Source organism: Rattus norvegicus, chromosome 9 (assembly GCF_021556685.1).
Source record: "Rattus norvegicus strain SHRSP/BbbUtx chromosome 9, alternate assembly SHRSP_T2T, whole genome shotgun sequence".
Taxonomy (NCBI): Eukaryota; Metazoa; Chordata; class Mammalia; order Rodentia; family Muridae; genus Rattus; species Rattus norvegicus.
The window spans coordinates 82,177,805-82,184,064 of NC_141542.1; the positions used below are offsets into that span (position 1 = coordinate 82,177,805).

The 6,260-nt window shown below is 35.5% G+C and overlaps 1 pseudogene; it reads right to left on the reverse strand.

The window, feature by feature from the left end:
- Positions 1 to 5,737: 5,737 nt before the first annotated feature.
- On the reverse strand, positions 5,738 to 5,914 carry LOC120094967 (U4 spliceosomal RNA; annotated as a pseudogene).
- Positions 5,915 to 6,260: the final 346 nt, after the last annotated feature.

Consider the following 6,260-nt stretch of genomic DNA (forward strand, 5'->3'; position numbering starts at 1 on the left):
ATGCTAGTGAGGAACTCCAGTGCCACATTAGTTAAACAGCGAGAATGGATAGACTTGTTCCTGGTGTTCAGCTTAAATCTGAATATGTCTGATGTTATCTGTAGAATTCATTTTGTAGCTGCTAACGAGGACATTCTGCCTGAATCCCAATTTGCTAATATTTACCATAAATGGACAAGGGTATTTGTCATGTGCTCTATCTGTGGATAGATCAGGTTCACTGTGCAGTCTTTCTGTTAGGAAGCACCATTGTTTTGAAGGAGTTGGACTTGATTCATTAGAGTTTTATATATTTTCCTATTTATTATGTTTATACGCTGGTTTTATGTAGTTATATTTTTGGATGTCAATTTTCTTTTGAGTGATCGTGTGTGTGTGTGTGTGTGTGTGTGTCTGTGTCTGTGTGTGATCAGATTTTATATAAGTTGGATTTACTGTATGTAATTGGTGTTAGTTATTCCTTTAATTTTAGTTTTGAAATCAACAGTAAATGTATTAGACTTGGGAGATTCTTTTGAAAGGAAAATTTTTGTTTTGTTGTTTTAATTACATAAGTATTTTTGAGAAAGATTCTGTGTAGCCAACGCTGGCTTCAAACACATTATCCTCCTTAGCCAGTCCTGTGAATGTTGGAATTAGGGTGTTGACCCACCATGTTTGGCTGATTGTTTGTTTTAAAAATTAACTTTTTAAAAAGTCTACTTCTTTGTTGGTTAGCTTTATTATTTATATTGGATAATTTTGTCAATTTCATTTATTTTAATTAACTTCTCAACTTGAAATTTGCTCATAGCATTTACTTATTTAAATTTTAACAAGTTAAGGATCTGTAATAATTTCTGAAATAAAAAATATACATTTTTTTACATTGAGAAGAAAGCCAGCATGATTTTCAAAATATTGACACATCATGGGTCTTGGGGGAAAATTAACTTTAACCGCGAATGTCAAAGGGTGTCAAATGTTTGAATATAAACCCACTTAAAAACCAGGCATAATATTTTTAGAAATACTATTGGTAAAAACTCCCATACTGGGATTAAGCTCATGGTCATGTGTGTGCTAGCCAAGCATGTACTACCGAGCTACATCTCTGTCCCAAGACATGGTTGGATATATTTTTGCAAAATAATTAATTATGTAATAGAATTGTTTGATTTGTTGTAATTTAAAAGTTTAAAATACTGCACATAATAATTTTCACTGGATCTGAATAAAATGTCTCTTCAGTATGTAATCTTCTTCCCCACAAAAAGAGATATGCAGTTGTTTTCTCTTTTCTTACATAGCATAAGTGTAACCATGGGCTTTTCTATCTCATCCAAGTTCACTAATAACAACTCAGTGCCTTATTATTTATTAAAGAAAGCCTAGACTATCAGCGAGGCTTGTTCTCCAATTCACTTGCGACTTCTATTAACCCATTTATACTGGGTTATGTCAGGTGTGTGGCTAATGACCTTTCCTCAGTTTCATTCGTCAGACTTCCTCTGAGCCTGTGAGAGTCTCTCTCTCTCTCTCTCTCTCTAGCTTTTATTTCAGGAAATGCTTCCACATAGTGAGCAAGAGATTATCCCTGCATGTGAATATATGCATAAATTCCTCTTTAGCTGCTAAATGTCAGTGTGGAAGAACATTCTTAAGGACATCAAGTGTTTGATAAAACACCAAGTCATAGAATTTACAAGGAACATATAAAATTCTCAGAAGTCAGTGTTATAAAAGTTATATAGTCATATGCTTTAAAGTTTGAGTTTATTTTGTTTATTCCCATCTATAATATAAGCAAAAAGAAAAAAATGAAAGAAATGAAGCTATAAATATCATAGATACAGGCTAGAAAATTATATCAAAGCCTGACATCACATACATATGCATGGAAGTTGTGAGGTTGATTTATAATTTCACTCTTTAATTATTGAGGGAATGTTTTCACTCTCTGTTTCTGAACTGGCTTGAAAGGCTGTAGATAGATTTCAGAGTTATTGAAATGAATTTTTTAGTTGTTCAGTTTAATAATAAAATTGGTTGAAATTCAACAATTACTCATGTTTACATACCTCCTAGAAACTGTCCTTGTCATTACAGTGTTGTTCTGATTTTTTTTGTCTCTAGGGCATTTAAATTGTAAGTTATTTTTAGTTATAGTTGATACTTCTGGATTTTTCTCATTTAAGAAACAATCGCGCTTGTCTGAAGATCAAACTCTTCTTAATTGGATGTTGGTAGAAAGTAAGCATTAAGTAAGTCAGACCTCAGTTGGAATCATGTCCTATCTCTGCCTCCATGTCTTGGGAAAATCTAGTCTTTGAAGCAATGACTTCTGTTAAGAAAACCAAACTATTTTAGTTTTTGCTTAAATATAAAATTATATGAGCTACTATTCTATCATGAATAGACACAGCATGAACCCTCGAACAACTTGCTTTTAGGTGACTATTTAATATCTCAGATAGATGCAGGCATCCATAGCCAAACAGTGTATGGAGCTTGGGGACTCTTATGGAAGAATAGGAGGAAGGATTGCTAGCCCTGGAGAGGATAGAAACTACAACAGAAGACCCAATAGAGACAACTAATCTGGACCCTTGGGACTCTCACAGATTCAACTACCAACCAAAGAATATACAAGGGCTGGATCTAGGTCTCCCTGCACATATGTGGCAGATGTGCAGCTTGATCTTTATGTGGGTCCTGAACAACTGGAGCAAGAATTATCCCTAAAGCTGTTGCCTGTATGTGTGGTATGCTTGTCTAGCTGGGCTGCCCTATCTGGCCTTACCTAGCCTTGTAAAAACTTTATGTGCCAGGGTAGAGGGGATACCCAGGGGTGGGGGAGCACCCACTCAGGAAAAAGGGATGGAGATGGGGGAAGGATTGTGGGAGGGTTGACCAAGAGGGAGTGAATAAATAAAACATAAATAAATAAAAAGATATTAATGTATTGCTTACATGATAACTCTCTGTAAAATACTTAACTTGAATTGTGGGATATAAATGGTTAAGCACATTTATTTGAATATGTAAATTTGTATATATTGTAGTATATACTCCAGTCTGATATTAGGGTCTGAAACACCTGAATTATCAGTTCTTTCTCCAATTATGATTTCATATATCCTTAAATATAGTTACCAAACCTAGTGGATTCAACAGCCAGCACAAGGAATGTTAGAAATACCATAGGTAAATGAATGAAATTCAAGATATATAATTGTCTAAAACAATTGTATAGACAGCATCACCTTCTATGGTCCAGGAGCAGAGTTAGTTCAAACTCACTGCCTGCTATTTGTGTGCAGATCTACAGTCTAGGAATTCATTTGGTGTTGTATAATCTATCTGACATTTTGATGTGGAATAATTTGTTAGAATATTAGTATACAATATAATATTATATTGTATTATTATACAATGTTGAGGCGCTCCTGTAGTGAGCTTCATGAATATATAAGTTTCTTCATGCCTGAAAGAGCAGTTTCCATGTTTCCAGGACACTCTCTAATAGAATGTTTCTTTTGAGTCTGTAATATGAAGAGGACACTGGCTGAAGGACTGAATCTGAAAAATCTCTGTGCCTTCAAGGGACCAGAACAGAAATGGAACTGGTGCTCATCTGAAATGAGAAATCAGAGTGAGGGAACTCTGAGGTGAAGACTGAACAGGACATTTTCCCTTTCTGCGCCTTTGATTAACTAAGGAGTTTCATTTCCTCTACGGAAGCAAAGCTGACAATAAAGACCTTATTTGGAATTAGACTATTAATAATTATAAAGGCTGATTGAAAGAAGACTATAAATAGGACAAGATCTCTCCAGAAAGACACGTCCTACCAAAAGTTTCCATTGTGTGTTTTGAGAGCACTCGAGCTTTCTGGCCTCTTATTTTCAACAAGTATTTCTTGGACCCAGAGTGTACTCAAGACCAAATATAATCTTGATATCAATGAGTGGGGGGCAGAGAAAAAACAGCTATCAGCCAATTCCTTTATCTGTTTCCAAGAAGTCATCTTTTCAGGAAGAGCAAGCAAGCCATTTTTAAATTAAAGTCTCGGGTGAAGAATTGTTCTTTTCACTTGGGGTTGAATGAGTTGTGACCTTTAACAGTGTGTTATCTAAAGATCTGGGCTCACAACACAGCATGTGGCTGTTCTTAATGGCACTCTGCTCAGGCTATATGTCCCAGATTGTTAATGAGGGCTAAAGATGTTCTGTTTTTTCCTTGTGTTCACTTCTACGGTATATTTTTCAGTTGTTGAAGTTTTGAGATATTGTATGATCCTTATTTCCAGTTTAAGCCTTATCTAAGGTAATTAGGGCTTCATTAAAAGTTACGAAAAAAATTTGTCTGCATAATGAGTCTCGAGTAAGTTCAGGCTGTTCTATGGCCTAGATAAACATCACTCAAACATTTCCTATACAGGTGTAATGATACTTTTTCTTTCTCTGTATTTTGATGGTAGAAAGTGACATGCTCATCTCAGGCCACAGCTTATCCATAAACAGACATGTGGTTCACTTCCTCTAATAGTTCTCAAATCCTCCACAATTCTGTGGTCCCCATTTCCTTTAATTTCCAAATAAAGCAACAGGTTTCATGTCATATAGTATCCGAACAAAGTCCAAGAATGGAGTCTTATGAAGGGAATTCTGAATACTTGTGGGAAAACTCCAAGAATACAAGGCAATAGTCTAGTGATTTCACTTTCTTCAAAAACATAGGAATGGTTTTGGAATATGCTTTTTGCATTCCTCCCAGGAGTAGTGGGTTGGCATGAACTTACTTCAGATTATTCATCACAACTGTCTCTTGTTGTTTGTTTATATGCCTCTATGGAAAAAGCACATTTTTGCCATGTGTGGTTGGTCTTTGTGATTCTACCCTTTATCCCGGGACTCTTCTTAACCCTCAGAGTATAAATTGTCTAATTATCTGAGTAAAGTTGGCTTTTGCACTAGACTTTAAGTCCACCTCATTTTTAGGTCCTACTCTCCCAGGTTCACACTGCTAACTAGAGCTGTAAGCAATATAGAAATATAGAAAACACAAAGTGCTCTCTCTGCCTTTCTTTGTACTTCTTGGATGGTATTCGATTTTCTATTATTTTTCTTGCATATCTTTTCCAGAACTGTTCTTGAGTCTCTCAAGGATTTTTCTTACTTTCCCAACAACAATGGCTCTTCATCTTCATCGTGTTGGCTACTTTTTTGTCTGGAGATTTGTGTATTAAACAAAAACTTCAGCACAGGAAGAAAATTAAATCAGCCTTCTAAAATCCAGCATTTATTTCTTTCCCTCAAAGTATTTTCCTTTAAGATTAGGCTGCTGCCATTTGCAGGGGTCCCCCTAGAGTCTTACTAACCCCATTTTAAAAGATTTCCTTATAATCTTATCCGTTCTCACACACTTTCCTATCCAATCCCAAAACAACCAAAACTTCATTTTTCATGAAATGAATCATATTGTAAGTTGACTTTTTACCAAAGTTGTTAAAGTATTGTTTTTAACAAAACAATTTGATATAGTTCAAAATACAATTTTATGTCTGTCAGTCCAGTTCATTCACTTTCAAACAAATTCCCCAGAATTGGATCATCAAAATTAAAAGCAATGTGTATAGAAATATGGAAATCAGGTTAAAGACAACATTCACTTTTATAGGGCTATTTTAAAACTTCATATCATATTAACATAATTATAAATTTAAAATGGTTTATAAATATGGTCTATTATATTGTTATAGGAATATTGTTGAAAAATTAATTATATCAGTTCAACAGAAAAGTACGCATGGGCACAATAGTCATTCCTAGTTCCCTCAGCTGCCTATTGGGGAATATCGCTTTATTTTAATTAGCAATAATCCCGCCTTGGATAAATCTCATTGGCTACAATACTGCCACTGCACAAAGCTTATCGCTTTATTTTAATTAAAACTTTTTTTAAAAAATTAAAATGTAGTCCCATCCTTTCTCCTTTCCATTTCTTCCCTCCAACACCTCCCACATGCCCCTTAAATTCATGGCTTCTGGCTTTTTTTTTCCATCTTTATTAACTTGAGTATTACTTATTTACATTTCGATTGTTATTCCCCTTCCCGGTTTCCTGGCCAACATTCCCCTAACCCTTCCCCTCCCCTTCTATATGGGCTTCCCCTCCTCATCCTCCCCCCATCACTACCCTCCCCCCAACAATCACATTCACTGGGGGTTCAGTCTTGGCAGGACCAAGGGCTTCCCCTTCCACGGGTGCGCTTACTA